This window comes from Lactuca virosa, chromosome 6, assembly GCF_052849685.1.
Source record: "Lactuca virosa cultivar CGN04683 chromosome 6, Lactuca_virosa_CGN04683_v6, whole genome shotgun sequence".
Taxonomy (NCBI): domain Eukaryota; kingdom Viridiplantae; phylum Streptophyta; class Magnoliopsida; order Asterales; family Asteraceae; genus Lactuca; species Lactuca virosa.
The window spans coordinates 118,603,662-118,622,411 of NC_136431.1; positions in this window are offsets into that span (position 1 = coordinate 118,603,662).

Below are 18,750 nucleotides of genomic sequence, written 5' to 3' on the forward strand. Positions count from 1 at the left end.
TGGGTGGTCCTCTAGCGTTGATGTCGAAGGTGACAGTTAGAGAAGTTGAGGTTGAGTCAGCTGAGAATGATGGATCAAAAGATGAAGGTCTGATTGTTAATTCTGATGACAAAGCGATGGATTTTTACTCAAACAATAAAGTGAATAAATTTTTCAAGAAGCCATTCAATTCGAAGTATAAAGGAAATGAGATTTTAAGGGAAACTCTTCTACTGCTAAGGGAATGAGAGAGGAGACAAAGGTGGACAAGAAAGTAACAAGTCTGAGGTTGCGAAGCCAGAGAAGAAATTGAAAGGTGACTCTGGTTTCGATTGCCATTGTTGTAATGGTGCGAATTATATGGCAAGTGACTCCATGTTAAGGAAGAGAGAAGAAAAAAGAAAGAGAGAGTGAAGGATGATGCTTATTATGCTGCAAAGCTAGAAGAAGTCAAAGCAAATACGAAAGGGATGTCTTTGGTTGTAATAGGAAATACCGAAGGGGATGGAACGTACCAAATCTGGTCATCTGGATCAGATGATGAGGAAATGCGAAACCCCATGCATGGAGTTATGTTTATTGAGTATGAGGAGGGAAGCGAGGAGGAAGAAGAGAAGGTGACTGACAAATGCTTCATTACTACTGGTGCCGACAAGTCTCCAATGACTTCGAAGGTACGTACTCTTCATATGATGCTATCTTGTCTGACTTCGATAATATTTTATCTTGCTTTAATGACATGCTTATTTATGTTAGTAGTGACACTGAAAAAACAAAATCCTTACTACTAGAATGTTTAGAAAAGATTGGAGTCGAAGCGAAGTAGAGTAGATCATTTAAAAATGGAGCTTAATAATGTTACTTGTGATATGGATGGGTTGAGAATAGACAGTTGTATTCTGCTTAAACAGAGAAACATATATTGTAATTCAGCTGTAACATCCGGAATTCCAGGTATTATATTTTATCATTTATTTTTGAGAAAAAGAGAGGGACTCGACGATTTGAGTCGTAGACTCGTCGAGTAGGACCGCGACTGCTGACTGGATTAATGAACGGACTCGACGAGTCGGAAATGATGGACTCGACGAGTCTGCGCTGTGGATTGAAACCCTAATTCTCGGGGTCTGTGCCCTATTTAAAGGCCTTTATGGCCTCCATTTGCGGCTACCAGTCCAGAGAGAGATACCCTAGCGATTTTGAGCGAGTTGTGAGAGAGTTTGAGCCTTTTGATCATTTTTGGTGTGATTTTGCAAAGGAGAAAGTGTTTCCAGCAAGGGGAGGTCAAGAGGATTGCATTTCCGTGGGTTTTCGGCTTGGATCTTCAAGTTTAAGGTAGCTATTTGATCCTATCCTTCTGTTTTGCTTAAGGGCATTGAATTTAGGGTTTTCTATACCCTTTTAAGGCTTGTTTAGTTGTGTATAGTGTCCCATTGAGTGCTAAACTCTAGATCTGGACCTTTTGAGGTCCAGAGAGCCTGAACCATGCTGCTTTTTGTGATTCTATGGAGGAAATGGACATAGGTTGCCATGTTAGAAGGGATTTCACCAAAATAAGCCTTGAGAGCATTGCATGTGTAGCAAGATTCGACCTTTACGTGTTTATTGGCCATGAGGAAGTCAGATCTATAGATTAGAGAAGCAGATCTGACCTCAAGAGGTCAGATGAGTGTTGTCATGGGAGGAACTCGCCGAGCCCATAAGGGACTCGACGAGTCGAGTCGGGTTGCCCCGCGATTCGCGACCTGTGATAAACCGTTGAGTGTGGGGTTGACTCATCGAGTCGAGTGAGGACCAGGGGCGAAGAGGACACGCATGTACTCGCCGAGTCACACGAGTGCACTCGACGAGTCGGGTCGAAGTTTGACCGTTGACTTTTGTTGACTTTTAGGGTTTAGTCAGTGTTTGGACTTATGAGCCATTAGAGGGGTAGAATGGTCTTTTACCCTTCTTAGAGAGCTGATAGAGAGGGGTTAGCTTAGCCTTTAGAAGTTGTATTAATTAGAGTAATTATTTATGTGATTAGGCGGAGGCTAGTGCAGTATTTCAGAGTTCGAGGTTTACCGAGTTACCGAGGTGAGTCTTCTCACTATACCTTACCTAGAGTGGTAATTAGAGTTATGTGATAGAGTATATTGTATGCTATGTGTTATCTATGTGATTCTGTGCTATATGTGATTCAGAGTTTACAGAGTTAGGACCGAATGGTCCACATAGTTAGGACTAGAGGGTCCACAGAGTTATGGGACTGGAGGGTCCCACTGAGACACTTTGACCAGAGGGTCATACAGAGTTATAGTCTCGAGTGGCTAATATGTGTTGCATGTGGTATTTTGGGGAACTCACTAAGCATTTATGCTTACAGTGTTTGGTGTTATGTGTTTCAGGTACCAGTGAGGATCGCGGGAGGGCGCCGGCATGATCAGTACACACATGAGGAGTTTTTTTTATACATTATGATCTTGGGTTGTGTTATATGGATTGATATGTGAAACGATGAGATTTTATAATGTTTATGAATGAAAATATGTTTTTAAAATGTGAAAAATTGTTTGAAAAAATTACAGTGTTACAAGTTGGTATCAGAGCCTTGGTTTGAGGGATTCGGATGCACCTTCGAGCGCATTTGAACTCAAACTGAGGATTTGAGGAATTTTTCGACATAAAACAAAATTTTTCTAAAAGAGTAAAAAGGTTTTGAAAATAGTAGAGCAGAGCAGTGTGTACGATCAACAACGCCCGAACGGTGATTTCCCAAAATACCCTTATATTATGTGTTATGAGATATGAGATAATATAGTATGTATGTAAGAGTAGGCTAGGTATTCTTATTAGGACTAGAGTGGCCTGATATGTGATGCCTTAGCCTAGGGGTTTTGCTGCTAGGAGATGCTTGAGAGTGAGTAGATAGCAGCGAGGAGCTTATGAGAGATCTGCTAGAGAGTAGACTATGCATAGTGAGAGTAGAGTACTTGGGATTTGGGATCCTAGGAGGAGGACTTGGGGTGAATACTGATGCGGTGTGGACGGTAGTATTGGGCCCCTACTACTGAAGACATCGGAGCAGTGCGCAACCCAAGTAAGAATCCTTAGGGTACCAGGGATCGAGTAGGAATGGGATATCGAGTGTGTGCATACTCGAGCGAGTCTCTGATATTTTGTGTTGTATTTCAGAGACATCATGGTTGGGACACGCCACAGACCAGAGCCCAGCGGAGTGAGTGATGAGGAGCTCCGCCAGATGATCCACGAGGAGGTGGCTGCGGCGATCCGCGCAGAGATACCAGAGATGTGTGGGTCTATTAAGACCACCCTGATTGAGACTTTCGACGAGAGATACGCAGCGGTTACTGAGGCTGCGGCTCCTGCGGCCACTGTGGCTGTTGCTGCTGCTAGACCTCAGGGGGGCGATTCGTTGCTGTTCCGGGAGTTCAGCAACACGAAGCCACCAGAGTTTGACGGGACGCAGGATCCGATCGCTGCGATGAGATGGATTTCTGATATTGAGGGATGCTTCTATACGTGTTCTTGTCCGGAGCATCTGAGAGTTCGGTTCGCGCTGAACCAGCTTCGCTTAGGAGCGAAGGACTGGTGGAAGTTTGTGACAGCGCACTATTCTTCTGCAGAGCTTGCCGCGGTGACCTGGGAAAGGTTCACCGCTATGTTTCGTGATGAGTACGTTCCCCCGGTGGAAAGGGAACGTTTGGCCCAGGAGTTCTTGACCCTCAAGCAGGGTACCGAGTCTGTTACTGTGATCACCAGGATGTTCCATGAGAGGGCAATGTTCTGCCCTGAGCACGTGTCTTCCGAGCAGGCACGCATGAGTCGGTATTTGAGCATTTTGAGGAGAGACATCCGCGAGTTCGTGGCGAACTCGTCATACCGGACATTTGCCGAGCTTCAGGCAAATGCTCGGAAGAGGGAGATAGAGCTTGAGACTCAGGCTAGGGAGGAGGCGGAGTCTCAGACGAGGGATCAGCGACCGGCACAGTCCCAGCCGGCAGCCAAGCGGGCCAAGCCCGCCGATTCGAGATCAGGGAACCAGAAGAGCCGCACTTGTGGCAAGTGCGGCAAGAGTCATGAGGGGGTTTGTAGAGCAGGGTCTTGCTACAAGTGTGGCAAGGAGGGGCACATGGCCAAGGATTGCCCCAAGGGGTTTGCAGTTTGTTTTCACTGCAACCAGACCGGACACCGGAAGGCCAAGTGTCCGCAGTTGCAGGGATCTGCCCCTGCTGCCGTTCGAGCTGCAGAGAGTCGGCCAGTGAAGGCTGAGGCGCCGAAGGCACGAGGGAGAGCCTTCCAGTTGACAGCGGAGGAGGTCCGCGCAACGCCAGATGTTGTGGCAGGTATGTATTCTTTGATCGATTTATTTTGAGTTTGTGGTGTTATGCTTATATTATGATATGTGTAGGTACATTTCTTGTGAGTTCTGTACATGCTTTGGTGTTATTTGACTCGGGTGCGAGTCGGTCTTTTGTGTCGTTAGCCTTTAGTCAGCACATTAGTATCTGTCGAGAGGCGTTGATTCGACCTTTGCGAGTTTCCATAGCTAACGAGAGAGCGGTGTATGCCACTGATGTGATTCGAGGATGTGTACTCGAGATCTTCGGCGTTGAGTTTCCGATTGATTTGGTCCCGATTACGATGGGAGATGTCTGTGTCATCGTGGGCATGGACTGGTTGAGCAGGTTTGGTGCGGTTATCGACTGCGAGCGGCAGCTGGTGACCATACGAGACCCTAGTGGGGGAGTTCTTTCGGTTTATGGCGAGGGTACTCGTTCTGGGTCAGCATTATGTTCTGCCGCTAGAGCGAGGCAGAGCCTACAGCAGGGCTGTAGCGGGTTTGTGGCTTATGTGGTGGATACGAGAGTAGATGCAGAGAGGCCAAGGTCGGTCGATGAGGTCCCGATAGTGCGTGAGTTCCCGGACGTTTTCCCCGAGGAGTTGCCGGGAGTGCCTCCCGAGAGGCAGGTAGAGTTCCGTATCGATTTGGTTCTGGGGGCAGCGCCTATCGCCAAGGCGCCCTATCGCCTTGCGCTGCCAGAGATGTAGGAGTTATCCTCACAGCTGCAGGAGCTGCTGGGGAAGGGGTTTATTCGGCCGAGTAGCTCGCCGTGGGGAGCGCCGGTCCTTTTTGTCAAGAAAAAGGATGGTTCACACCGGATGTGCATTGATTACCGGGAGTTGAACAAGTTGACGGTCAAGAACCGTTACCCCTTACCGAGGATCGACGATTTGTTCGATCAGTTGCAGGGAGCGTCTTGGTTCTCCAAGATTGATCTGAGGTATGGATATCATCAAATGAGAGTGCGTGAAGAGGATATCCAGAAGACAACGTTCAGGACTCGTTATGGGCATTACGAGTTCGTGGTGATGCCTTTCGGGCTCACCAATGCACCGGCGGCGTTCATGGATCTCATGAACAGAGTGTGCAGGCCGATGTTGGATCGTTCAGTGATCGTGTTTATCGATGACATATTGGTGTATTCGAGATCCAGAGAGCAGCATGAGGAGCATTTGAGGAAGATCCTCGGAGTTCTGAGATCGGAGAGGCTTTACGCCAAATTCTCCAAGTGTGATTTCTGGTTACGAGAGTTCCAGTTCTTAGGACACCTCGTCAACCAGAATAGGATATTGGTCGATCCGGCCAAGATTGAGGCGGTGATGAGTTGGGAGGTGCCGAGATCCCCCTCAGAGATCAGGAGTTTTCTGGGGTTGGCCGACTATTATCGGAGATTTATCAGAGATTTCTCTAAGATTGATGTTCCTCTCACCAGGTTGACCCGGAAGGGCGTAGCATTCATATGGGGCCCAGAGCAGCAGGCCTCATTCGAGACACTTCGCCAGAGATTATGCAAAGCCCCAGTATTAGCCCTTCCGGAGGGGATGGAGGATTTTGTGGTGTATTGTGATGCGTCGATATCAGGATTGGGTGTGGTGCTAATGCAGAGAGGTCATGTGATAGCATACGCATCGAGGCAGTTGAAGCCTCATGAGACGAGATATCCCACTCACGATCTGGAGTTGGGGGGTGTGTGGTGTTCGCCCTCAAGATCTAGCGTCACTATTTGTATGGGGTCCGGTGTGCCATATACACGGATCACAAGAGCTTGAAGTATCTGATGGACCAGCCCAACCTGAATATGCGCCAGAGGAGATGGCTGGATGTGGTAAAGGATTATGAGTGTGAGATCCTGTACCACCCGGGCAAGGCTAATGTGGTAGCCGATGCCCTGAGTCGCAGGGCGGAGAGTGCCCCGTTACGAGATGTTTGTTTAAGATTGACAGTGATGACTCCGGTGTTGGACACCATTCGTGAGGCCCAGGTAGAGGCCATGAGACCGGAGAACCGCAAAAGATAGCGGGTGATCGGACAGATATCTGAGTTCGCTGCCGATAGTTGTGGGCTTATGACCTTTCAGGGTCGGATTTGGGTGCCGTATGAAGGCGGGGCATGTACCATTCTGATGGAGGAGGCGCATAGATCGAGGTTCTCGATCCATCCCGGGGCCACTAAGACGTATTTAGACCTGAAGCGGGAGTATTGGTGGCCCTGTATGAAGAGGGATGTCGCGTGGTTCGTAGAGAGGTGCTTGACCTATCGCAGGGTGAAGGCCGAGCACCAGCGTCCGCATGGCAAGTTGCAGCCACTTGAGGTTCCCGAGTGGAAGTGGGAACAGATTTCCATGGATTTTATCACCAAATTGCCGAGGACTGCGAGGGGAGTCGATGCAATTTGGGTGATTGTTGATCGGCTGACGAAGAGCGCTCACTTTCTTGCTACCAGTGAGAGCTTTTCTGCTGAGAGGCTGGCAGAGTTATATGTGAGAGAGGTGGTATCGCAGCATGGAGTGCCGATCTCGATCGTATCAGATCGAGATGTGCGTTTCACTTCCAGATTCTGGAAGAAATTCCATGAGGAGTTGGGTACAAGGTTGCATTTTAGTACCACATACCACCCACAGACGGACGGTCAGAGTGAGCGGACTATTCAGACGCTCGAAGACATGCTGCGAGCATGTGTGATGGACTTCGGAGGAAGTTGGGACACGTATTTGCCGTTGGCTGAGTTTTCTTATAACAACAGCCACCATTCGAGTATCGGCATGCCTCCCTTTGAGTTGTTGTACGGGAGGAGGTGTCGGACTCCCATATGCTGGGGAGAGGTCGGGCAGCGAGTGATGGGCAGCACTGAGTTAGTGCTTCAGACGACTGAGCAGATACAACAGGTCAGACAGAGGTTGTTGGCAGCTTAGAGTCGCCAGAAGAGTTATGCAAATAGGCGACGATCCGAGCTTGAGTTCCAGGTGGGGGATTTCGTACTCCTGAAGGTATCTCCTTGGAAAGGAGTGATCCGATTCAGGAAGAGGGGCAAGTTGGAGCCCCGGTACATCGGTCCGTTCAGGGTGACCTGCGGAGTTGAGTCAGATCCATGATACCTTCCACGTGTCTCAGTTGAGGAAGTGTATAGCCGACGAGATGGTGGTGGTACCGTTGGAGGATATTCAGGTGGATGCCAGCCTGAATTATGTTGAGAGGCCAGTTGCGATTGTGGATCGAAAGATCAAGGTTCTGAGGAACAAGGAGGTGCCCCTGGTGCAGGTCCAGTGGCAACATTGGAGAGGATCCGAGCTGACTTGGGAGCCGGAGTTAGAGATGCAAGAGCAGCATCCAGAGTTGTTTGTGGAGTAAGACTTCGAGGGCGAAGTCTGATTCTAGTGGGGGAGAATTGTAACATCCGGAATTCCAGGTATTATATTTTATCATTTATTTTTGAGAAAAAGAGAGGGACTCGACGATTTGAGTCGTAGACTCGTCGAGTAGGACCGCGACTGCTGACTGGATTAATGAACGGACTCGACGAGTCGGAAAGGATGGACTCGACGAGTCCGTGCTGTGGATTGAAACCCTAATTCTCGGGGTCTGTGCCCTATTTAAAGGCCTTTATGGCCTCCATTTGCGGCTACCAGTCCAGAGAGAGATACCCTAGCGATTTTGAGCGAGGGGTGAGAGAGTTTGAGCCTTTTGATCATTTTTGGTGTGATTTTGCAAAGGAGAAAGTGTTTCCAGCAAGGGGAGGTCAAGAGGATTGCATTTCAGTGGGTTTTCGGCTTGGATCTTCAAGTTTGAGGTAGCTATTTGATCCTATCCTTCTGTTTTGCTTAAGGGCATTGAATTTAGGGTTTTCTATACCCTTTTATGGCTTGTTTAGTTGTGTATAGTGTCCCATTGAGTGCTAAACTATAGATCTGGACCTTTTGAGGTCCAGAGAGCCTGAACCATGCTGCTTTTTGTGATTCTATGGAGGAAATGGACATAGGTTGCCATGTTAGAAGGGATTTCACCAAAATAAGCCTTGAGAGCATTGCATGTGTAGCAAGATTCGACCTTTACGTGTTTATTGGTCATGGGGAAGTCAGATCTATAGATTAGAGAAGCAGATCTGACCTCAAGAGGTCAGATGAGTGTTGTCATGGGAGGAACTCGCCGAGCCCATAAGGGACTCGACGAGTCAAGTCGGGTTGCCCCGCGATTCGCGACCTGTGATAACCCGTTGAGTGTGGGGTTGACTCAGCGAGTCGAGTGAGGACCATGGGCGAAGAGGACACGCATGTACTCGCCGAGTCACACGAGTTCACTCGACGAGTCGGGTCAAAGTTTGACCGTTGACTTTTGTTGACTTTTAGGGTTTAGTCAGTGTTTGGACTTATGAGCCATTAGAGGGGTAGAATGGTCTTTTACCCTTCTTAGAGAGCTTATAGAGAGGGGTTAGCTTAGCCTTTAGAAGTTGTATTAATTAGAGTAATTATTTATGTGATTAGGCGGAGGCTAGTGCAGTATTTCAGAGTTCGAGGTTTACCGAGTTACCCGAGGTGAGTCTTCTCACTATACCTTACCTAGAGTGGTAATTAGAGTTATGTGACAGAGTATATTATATGATATGTGTTATCTATGTGATTATGTGCTATATGTGATTCAGAGTTTACAGAGTTAGGACCGAATGGTCCACAGAGTTAGGACTAGAGGGTCCACAGAGTTATGGGACTGGAGGGTCCCACTGAGACACTTTGACCAGAGGGTCATACAGAGTTATAGTCTCGAGTGGCTAATATGTGTTGCATGTGGTATTTTGGGGAACTCACTAAACATTTATGCTTACAGTGTTTGGTGTTATGTGTTTCAGGTACCAGTGAGGATCGCGGGAAGGCGCCGACATGATCAGTACACACATGAGGAGTTTTTTTTATACATTATGATCTTGGGTTGTGTTATATGGATTGATATGTGAAACGATGAGATTTTATAACGTTTATGAATGAAAATATGTTTTTAAAATGTGAAAAATTGTTTGTAAAAATTACGGTGTTACATCAGTTAAGAGACTTTATGCTAAGTTGACTGATTTACATCATTCATCGGACATAACCAAAGAACAACATATAAAACTTTTACCTTTCTTGACTTTCGAAAGGGAAAAGATAGATTCGACTACCTATAACTGTGAGAAAAAGATTTCTGAATTTGACAAGGTCCCGATGATTCATATGCATATGATATTTTTAAGATAGATGAATGTTTTGATGCAAATGATCTGGTTAATATTGTGAATAAGACCTTGACCAAAAATGAACAAATGAAAATTTTGCAAAAAACCGAGCATTCGACATCTGACTCTCAAAACAATTTGCCTGATATCGAAGATGATTCTGACAATATCAGTGAAATTGAGGAGGATGAAGTTGTTGATTGTTCTAAGCTATCTGTCATTAATGTCACTTCGATGGCTAAGGGTAAAGAAATTTGTGATGATTCTTTGGTTAAAGTTGACCCTGACCAACCCTCAACATCGAAAGTTCGTGACTATAATCATGTGACTGTCGAAGATAGTCAAACCGATAGTGATGATGACGAAGATGTTCCGAGTGAAACAAATATTTCAAGAGTTGTTATTGATCAAGTGTATAAGGATACAGAGAAATTTGAAAAGGTAACGAAGGAAAAAGGCCATCATTATATCAAATCAACCTCTGTCGTTTATCCAAACTTCAAATGCACAGATGATGTTGTCTTTCCAAATCAAGTGTTTGTTACCTCAAGAAATGGTGACAAAGTAAAACCGAAGATCAACAGAATTTTTGTTGAGCACAACAAAGCAGTTTCGAAAGAATGATTTTTCTCAACTCAAAGTACCGTCGAAAACAATCTTAACAAAAACCCATCCACTTTTCAAAGGCAAAAACCAAAAAGAGATTGGGAAGTAAAGAAAGAAAAAGTCAATGATGACAAACCTTCAAATGAATCAGTTTCTCAATCTCAAAACACAAAAGCTCAAATATTTTATGAACAAATTCAAAAGATTTCAAAAGATGAATGAATTTCGATGTCTAAAGCAAAGAAAAGGTTTATTGGCAAAATGTTGAGTCTCGTAAGAAACAAAAAGTTTTGTTAACAAAATCATATGAACAGAAAAAGGCTAAACAAGTTAAGACTTCTTCTCAATATAAGTCTTTTGTTCGGAACAAACCCGCTAAAAAACAAAATGATTTATCAAAAAAGCCATTCCAAAGTTCAAAAACCAAGTCAAAAACCATATGTTCAAAAACAAAGAAATGAAAATTTTGTTAAAAACCAACAACAAAGGACTTTTGTTCCTAATCAACAAAATGCAAGGTTTTCACAAAACAATTTTCATATAAATGGTTTTCCGCAACATAAACAAATATTTTTTCCTCAAGTTCAAACTCAAAGACGGTTTTCAAATGAACAACAAGTTTTAATCGAACAAATGTCGGTTATAATAAACTTTTTCAAAACCGTTACCAACCACATGCAAAACTGACGTTTCCAAAACGACAATTCGATAAGCTGGAAGTCAATGGGAAGAGAAATGAACCACACACAACCTCACTTTTCGAAGCCTGTCTTGAAACAACAAGTTAGAGCTTAATTTGCCAAAGGGAAATCTGATGTGAAGAATATTAATCACTGGCTCGAAGTCAAAGGAGAGCCTTATCAATCTGGGAAGTTTTTTCAAGAGGAAATTCGATATGCTTATGAAAGATACTTAAATGAGTCTCAAAATGGTATTTATTCTTCAAGGGAATCAAATCCTTATGTTCAAAAGTGGAAAGTTGTTCCCAAAGTGAAAGTTGAGTCACAACAAACTGTCGATGGTAAAGGGAAATTCGGTATCGACTCTAAACCATTGAATGCTTTCATTTCGATACTTAAGTATGTGGAGCTTGACTTAATCGATAGTTTGAAATCTAAAATTCGTAATTGAGTTTTAGGATATTTATTTCATAATGCATTTCAATCTAATCACAAAAGACCCAAAAATCCTTGGGGACGTAAAATTTTCCATTGATTGCAGGTTTTATGTGACGAGCAATACGATGAACATTGGTACATAGATAGTGGTTGCTCACGTCACATGATTGGTAGGAAGGAAAATTTGCGAGATTATCGAAGCCTGGAAAATGCTGGTGTGGTGAATTTTGGGAATAACAATAAATGCAAAGTTAAAGGATATGGCAAAGTAACAAATGGAAAGTTCACGGTTAATCGAGTGGCATATGTCGAAGGTCTTCAGTACAAATTGATAAGTGTCTCGCAACTTGTTGTGGGCACTGGCAATCAAGTAGTCTTCGATGAAGAAAGTAGTGTCATTTTGAATAAAGAATCCAAAGAAGTGTTGCTCAAGTTGAAAAGAAAAGGAGATATGTTCACTCTTGATATCAAGCCAATTGTTGGTGTTCCTTCAGTATGCTTGCTTTCGAAGGCGTCGTCTGATCTAAGTTGGCTATGGCATCGCAGACTTTCTCACTTGAATTTCAAAAATTTAAACAAATTGGTGGCAAATGATATTGTTCGAGGCTTACCCGTTTTAAAGTTTGATAATGACTTGTTATGTGTAGCATGCGAACAAGGGAAGAAACATTGCCAAGGTCATCCGATTGTCATCGATTCGAAGATCATCGAACCTCTCGAACTACTTCTCATTGACCCTTGTGGTCCTTCGACTGTTGAGACTCTCAACAAAAAAAGGTACATGTTGGTCATTGTTGATGACTTTTCAAGGTTCACTTGGGTGTACTTTCTTCGACAGAAGTTTGAGACTGCTCAAGTAATGATCGATTTCATTAAGCATATCGAACTCAGTTTGCGGAAGAAAGTGAGGAAGATCAAAAGTGACAATGGCATAGAATTCAAGAATCAAGCTCTTGGTAAATTTCTGACTGATCTTGGAATAACTTCTAATTTTTTTTATCTCCTTACACACCACAACAAAATGGTGTTGTCAAAAGGCGGAACAGATCACTATGCTAAGCAGCAAGGACGATGCTCGCATATGCAAATTTACCTCAATATGTGTGGGCCGAAGCCGTTTCGACAGTGTGTTTCACACAAAATTGATCTTTTATTCCTCGTCGTTTTAACACCACCCCTTATGAATTTATTAACAATCGAAAACCAAATGTGAAAATTTTCCATGTTTTTGGTTGCAGGTGATTTATTACGAATCTTAAGGATGACCTTTTGAAATTTCAGTCAAAAGCTGATGGGGGGATATTCTTGGAATATTCACATAATTTTGTTGCATATAAGGTGTTGAATAAGCGAACAAGGAAGATTGAAGAAACATTCAATCTAACTTTTGATGATTACTATGTTAAACGTGTCGAAAAGAATTTCGAATAGAAGCCTATTCTTAACGAAAATTTTGATGAGTCATCAATTTAAAATTCTTTCGATTTTGATTATGACTTAATTTTTGGTGTTCCTGACAGGGCTGTCAATGCAGAAGTACATGCTACAGACAATCAAATTTCTAAAGTTTCGAAACATTCTTATGATTCGACTATAACTCAGGATGATGATATTTCACAATCCACAACAAATTCTCCAATACATATCGAAAATCACCCAGTGTTGTAAGGGGATCAAGTGGAAGGGGAGCACTTGAATTTGATACCTAATGTTGAGGGGAAGCATACATTCGAGGGGGAGCATGGTCATATGAATGCAGATGTCGAGGGGGAGCATAATAATACTGATCCTATTGTCGAGGGGGAGCAAAATGGATCTATATCAACTACTTCTACTACTCAAACTGATGTTTTTCACAATATGTCTGATAATGTGTCAAATGTAGGTGAAGGTTCTGAAACGGACGAACTGTTCGAAGATGCACCTTTGGATTTCGATCCTACATATCCACCAATGGACAAATAGACACGAAATCATCCTAAAGAACAAGTTCTTGGTGATCCTCATGCTGGCGTTCTTACGAGGGCTCAGGTTCATGCTAAAAAGGAGGTACTTAATGTACATCAAGAAAAGGTACAAACACTAATATTATATAATTGACTTTGCTAATGTTAATAAGAAACTACAATAGCTAGATTCACAAATTTCTTTTCACTTTCACATTAACTTGACGCAAAAAACACACACGATGGACTATATTAGCATTCACGACAATTAAGTTAAAGTTCAGTTCAATTGAAAAACAAACATACAAACTGAATATAGGGGGTGTTTTGGATTGTTTTTTTTTTGGTCTAAAAAGTCCCTTTTGACAAAAGGACTTTTAGACTTATAGCTTTTTCCAAAAGGAGGTTTTAAAATGTGTTTGGATTAACTTTTAAGGGAGTAAGAGCCAAAAGTCACCAAAAGTAAAAAAAAATCATGACTTTTAAAACAACTATTTTTTATTCTTTCCAAAAAGTCATTCTAAAAGAACTTTTAGATTTACCAACCACCTTTTCAAACTTTTGGTTTTTCGAAAAAGCCAAAAGTCCAAAAAATCACTTTGAAAAGTAATCCCAAACACCCTCTTAGAAAGTGATACCTTAAGGCGGGGAGTCGAGATCGTCTTCAATAGATGAAAAATCTACAATTTCAAATTTTGAAGTCTTCAACAGTTTAACAGAGCTTTGAAGTCATACTACATTAATCGTGTAGGTTTGCAGGGAGTCGGCGGTGATGTGTAGTTTTAAGGGAAGTCCGGTAAAAAAAACATGAATATTAAATTCATCACCAGGCTAATTGATGACAACCACGCTATTATGATACACTTCGGTAATCAATTACAAATTTAGAACCGACTAATATGTCATGGAGATATGTGAGAGAGTCTCAGTGAAAAAGACGCCAAGTTCATTACGATATCCGGTAATACACCTTCATGTTTAAGTGATCGTTCTTAAACAAGCTCTCAATCCTCGATAACAGCTTCCTCCAGAAAGTCGTTTCTGGACTGGTGCGTCGTTGATAAACGCAACCAAGAACAAAGCCTCGCCGATCTGGTTCACTGCGTTAAATTGCAGATTGGTTGATTCTTAGATTCGTATGAAATCCTCGCCAAATCGAAGTGATCCTTAGTCTCTGCATCGATTCGATACTCAACGTGGCGGTATTTTTGGTGGAAATCGGAGTCAGAAAGATCGCACGGGGAGAGATTCGTTGGTAGTATGCGGACGATGGAGTTGGGAGGCCATCGTGAAGAACTTCAGGGATGGGAGAGAAAGGGAGAAAGAAGACGTGTTTTTGTGTGTGTGTGTGAGTGTTTGTTTTTTAATTTCTTAAATTGATTATTTGAATGATATTTTTAATTCGTAATATGCCCTTGTGATTATTTATAAAATGTCTAAAGTATCATTGAAACAAGTGATAATTACAATTACGTCACGATCAATCCAAGCCATTACAATTTTTGATCTAATGTTCCTCTTTTAGTTATAAAGTTATCGGGAAACTATAGGTTCTCAAATATAATCATATATATATATATATATATATATATATATATATATATATATATATATATATATATATATATACTCTAATAAATGAAGGTTTTTTTTGCCTGTTGTCACACTCTCATTCAATTTGTCTAATGTCATTTTGTGGTTATTTTGAATTAATTTTTTTTCACATGTCATTTTATGAGTTTTTCTATTTTATTAAATTTCACATAATATTTTAATGTAATAATTACAAGAAATGTAGTAATAAATGAATATCAATTTCATTAATCAACTTACCTTTTAATTTCAAAATTCCTAAAATTAAAGCTCATTAGTTTCTTTTGTTTATTTATTCAAGTCATTTGTTTAAATTTAAAAGATAAAAACATTTCAATTATAATAATTCATTATTTTTCTTATTTTCTTATAAATTCAATGTTCTAAAATATTTTGACCTTTATATTTACTTTTTTTTTAAATTAACCTATATAATACATGGGTCTCACAACTAATATATATATATATATATATATATATATATATATATATATATATATATATATATATATATATATATATGAGCGTTCAATCGAAAATATTTCTTATTGCGAAAACGTTTGATAACAAATTTTGACCACACAATTTTTTAATCAAAATTATAAAATAATATTCATAAAAATCAAAAAATAGTTACAAACAATTAAAAACTCCACCAACCAAAACCACCCACTACCCAACCAAGACCACCACCACCACTACCTACCACCCATCACCACCTCCACCACCCATCACCACCACCCGCCACAACCACCAACCACCACCACCCACCACCCACTACCATGCACCACCACTCATCACTACCGACCACCACCACTCATCACCACCACCCACCTCCACCACCGCCTGCTACCACCACCCCACCCATCACCCACCAAAACAACCACCCGCCACCACCATCACCACCTACCTCCGCCACCTCAACCACCTCAATCACCCATCACCACCACCCGTCATCACCTATCATCACCCATCACCACCACCTCCACCCACCAAAACCACCACCATCACCACCCACCACCACCCAACGAACACCGACCACCACCACCACCTACCACCCACCACCACCTCCACCACCCGCCACCACCACCCACCAGCCACCATCATGTACCACCACTCATCACAACCGACCACCACCACCCACCTACACCACCGCCCGCTACCACCACCCCCATTCATCACCCACCAAAACCACAACCCGCCACCAACATCACAACCACCTCTACCCACCTCAATCACCCATCACCAGCACCCACCACCACCACCTATCGCCACCTACTACCGCCACTCATCACCACCATCTCCCACCACCCACCCACCAAACCACACACATCAATACCGACTACTACCATTCACTACCACCATCCACCTCCACCGCTGCCCACTACCACCATCCCCACCCATAACCCACCAAAACCACCACCCGCCACCACCATTAACACCTACCGCCACCCTCACCTATCTTGATCACCCATCACCACCACTCGCCACCACCACCCTCCACCACCACCACCTATCACTCCCCATCACCACCCCACCAACACCACCTATCACCACCATCCGTCACCACCACCTCCACCCACAAAAACTACCACCCGCCACCACCCACAATCACCCACCCATCAACACCACAACCATCGACCCACCCACCATCCACCATAATTCCTATCACCACCACCTCAATGGTTGTTCTCCTATATATAATAACATATGATTATATGTTGTTAATCACATGTGATTTATATAGACAAGATTTGTTTTTCCTAATTAAATCATATGTGATTAGATACATATAATCACATGTGATTAAATGTATTTAATCACATATGATTAAAATTGATAAAAAACAATTATTGAATCGAGAACGTGAAAATGAATATTGTCCACATAAAAATCGTATGAGATTGGATACATATAATCACATGTGACCACCACCACACCACCCATCACCCAACAAAACCACCATCACCCCCATCACAACCCCACATGTCACCCCCACCACCTTTCACCACCACTACTACCTACCACCACTAAACATCACCACACACCACCATCACCTATCACCACCACCCATGATTATGTGTATATAATCACATGTGATTATTCGTATCTAATCACATATGATTTATATAGACAATATTCTTTTTTGTCCATATAAATCTTATATGATTAGATACATATAATCACATGTGATTAGATATATTAAATCACATATGATTAAAGTTGAAAAAAAAAAGAATAATTGAATCGAGAACATGATAATGTATCTTGTCCACATAAATCATATGTGATTGGATACATATAATCACATGTGATTATATGTATTTAATCAAATATGATTTATGTGGACAATATTTATTTTCGCGCTTTCAATTCATTAACTGGTCTCGTGTATTTAATCACACGTGATTATATGTATTTAATCACATATGAGTTATGTGGACAAGATTTGTTTTCGTATCCTTGATTTAATAGTTGTTATTGTCTATATAATCACATGTGATTATATATATATATATATATATATATATATATATATATATATATAGAGAGAGGTAGGTAGGTTCCGTTGAGATTAAAAATAAAATAGAGATCTTGAGATTCAACCTCAGTCATGTATTTCACATCTGCCGCTCTAACCCTCCGACGTACCGGCACGACAGACCTAGTATAATCATAAATGATTATACAGTGTTGCCCGTTCCTTTCTCCTCCGCCACGATCCCCACCACAATAACCGCCACCGCCACCACCACTACCACCACCACCTGTGACACCAGTCGAACCCACCACAGTCACCTTCGTTAGTTATACCACCGCCATCTCTATCACCACTACCTCTTCTGCCACCAACTGTCATAATCATTGATGATTACTCAATCTGTGAACAAACATATATGTATAATCATTTATGATTAGACATATACGTATAAATATGTATAATCCTATATGATTATACATCTCTGCCACATAATCATTTATGATTAGGCATACATTGTTGTTGCTGGTATGCTGGAGCATTAGAGCGACCAATGAGAAATATGTGGTTGAGGTTAAATCTCAAGATCTCTACTTTTTTTTTAATCTCAAGTGAACACTCCCCTATATATATATATATATATATATATATATATATATATATATATTCATTTTGCATTTTCGATTCATTAGTTGGTCCAATGTATTTAATCACATGTGATTATATATATCTAATCATATATGATGTATGTGGAAATATTTTTTTCTTGTTTTTGATTCAATATTTTTCTCATGAATATAAGAACTTTTAAAAAATCTTATAATGAAAATATACATACCATGTGAAATACTGGCGAAGGGCATGCGACAAATATGCTTCAATTTATGACCTAATATATAATGACCCTACATAAAAAAAAAAACTATTAGTGTTCATTAACGGTTGAACTTGTAGTAGCCAACATTAGTTCAAACTCTTGTAATAAGCATCTATATGTTTTCTATATGTCCCTTTAATAAGTTTTTATGCTACTTGCACATGAATTCATTCGCTCATTTAATTTCGACCCCATGTTTTTTTTATAATATTCCATAAATGATTAAACCTTAATAATGTAGAATACTAAATCTAGTATTTTATTTTGGACTTGATAAACTATATAATGTTGGAATATACCTAAAAAATAATAATCACACTGTTGGATGAAGGCAAGTACCATCTTATTCAATAAAACATGTGAAAGAACATAAGCTCCATCAAATAAATCAAAATTTCAAATATTAAAATGAATAATTTGAGATAAAATGAAAACATATTTCCTGCATTTAAAAGAATGAAATTAGAAATTTATTAGAATTTAACAAGAAAATGATGTGAAATATCATATGTGAGACAATAGAGAAAAAAGATCTTGATTTTACCCTTGAAATTTCGTCAAACAGATAGTGTGCAATATGTGTAACGCCCGTAGATCAGGGCTAG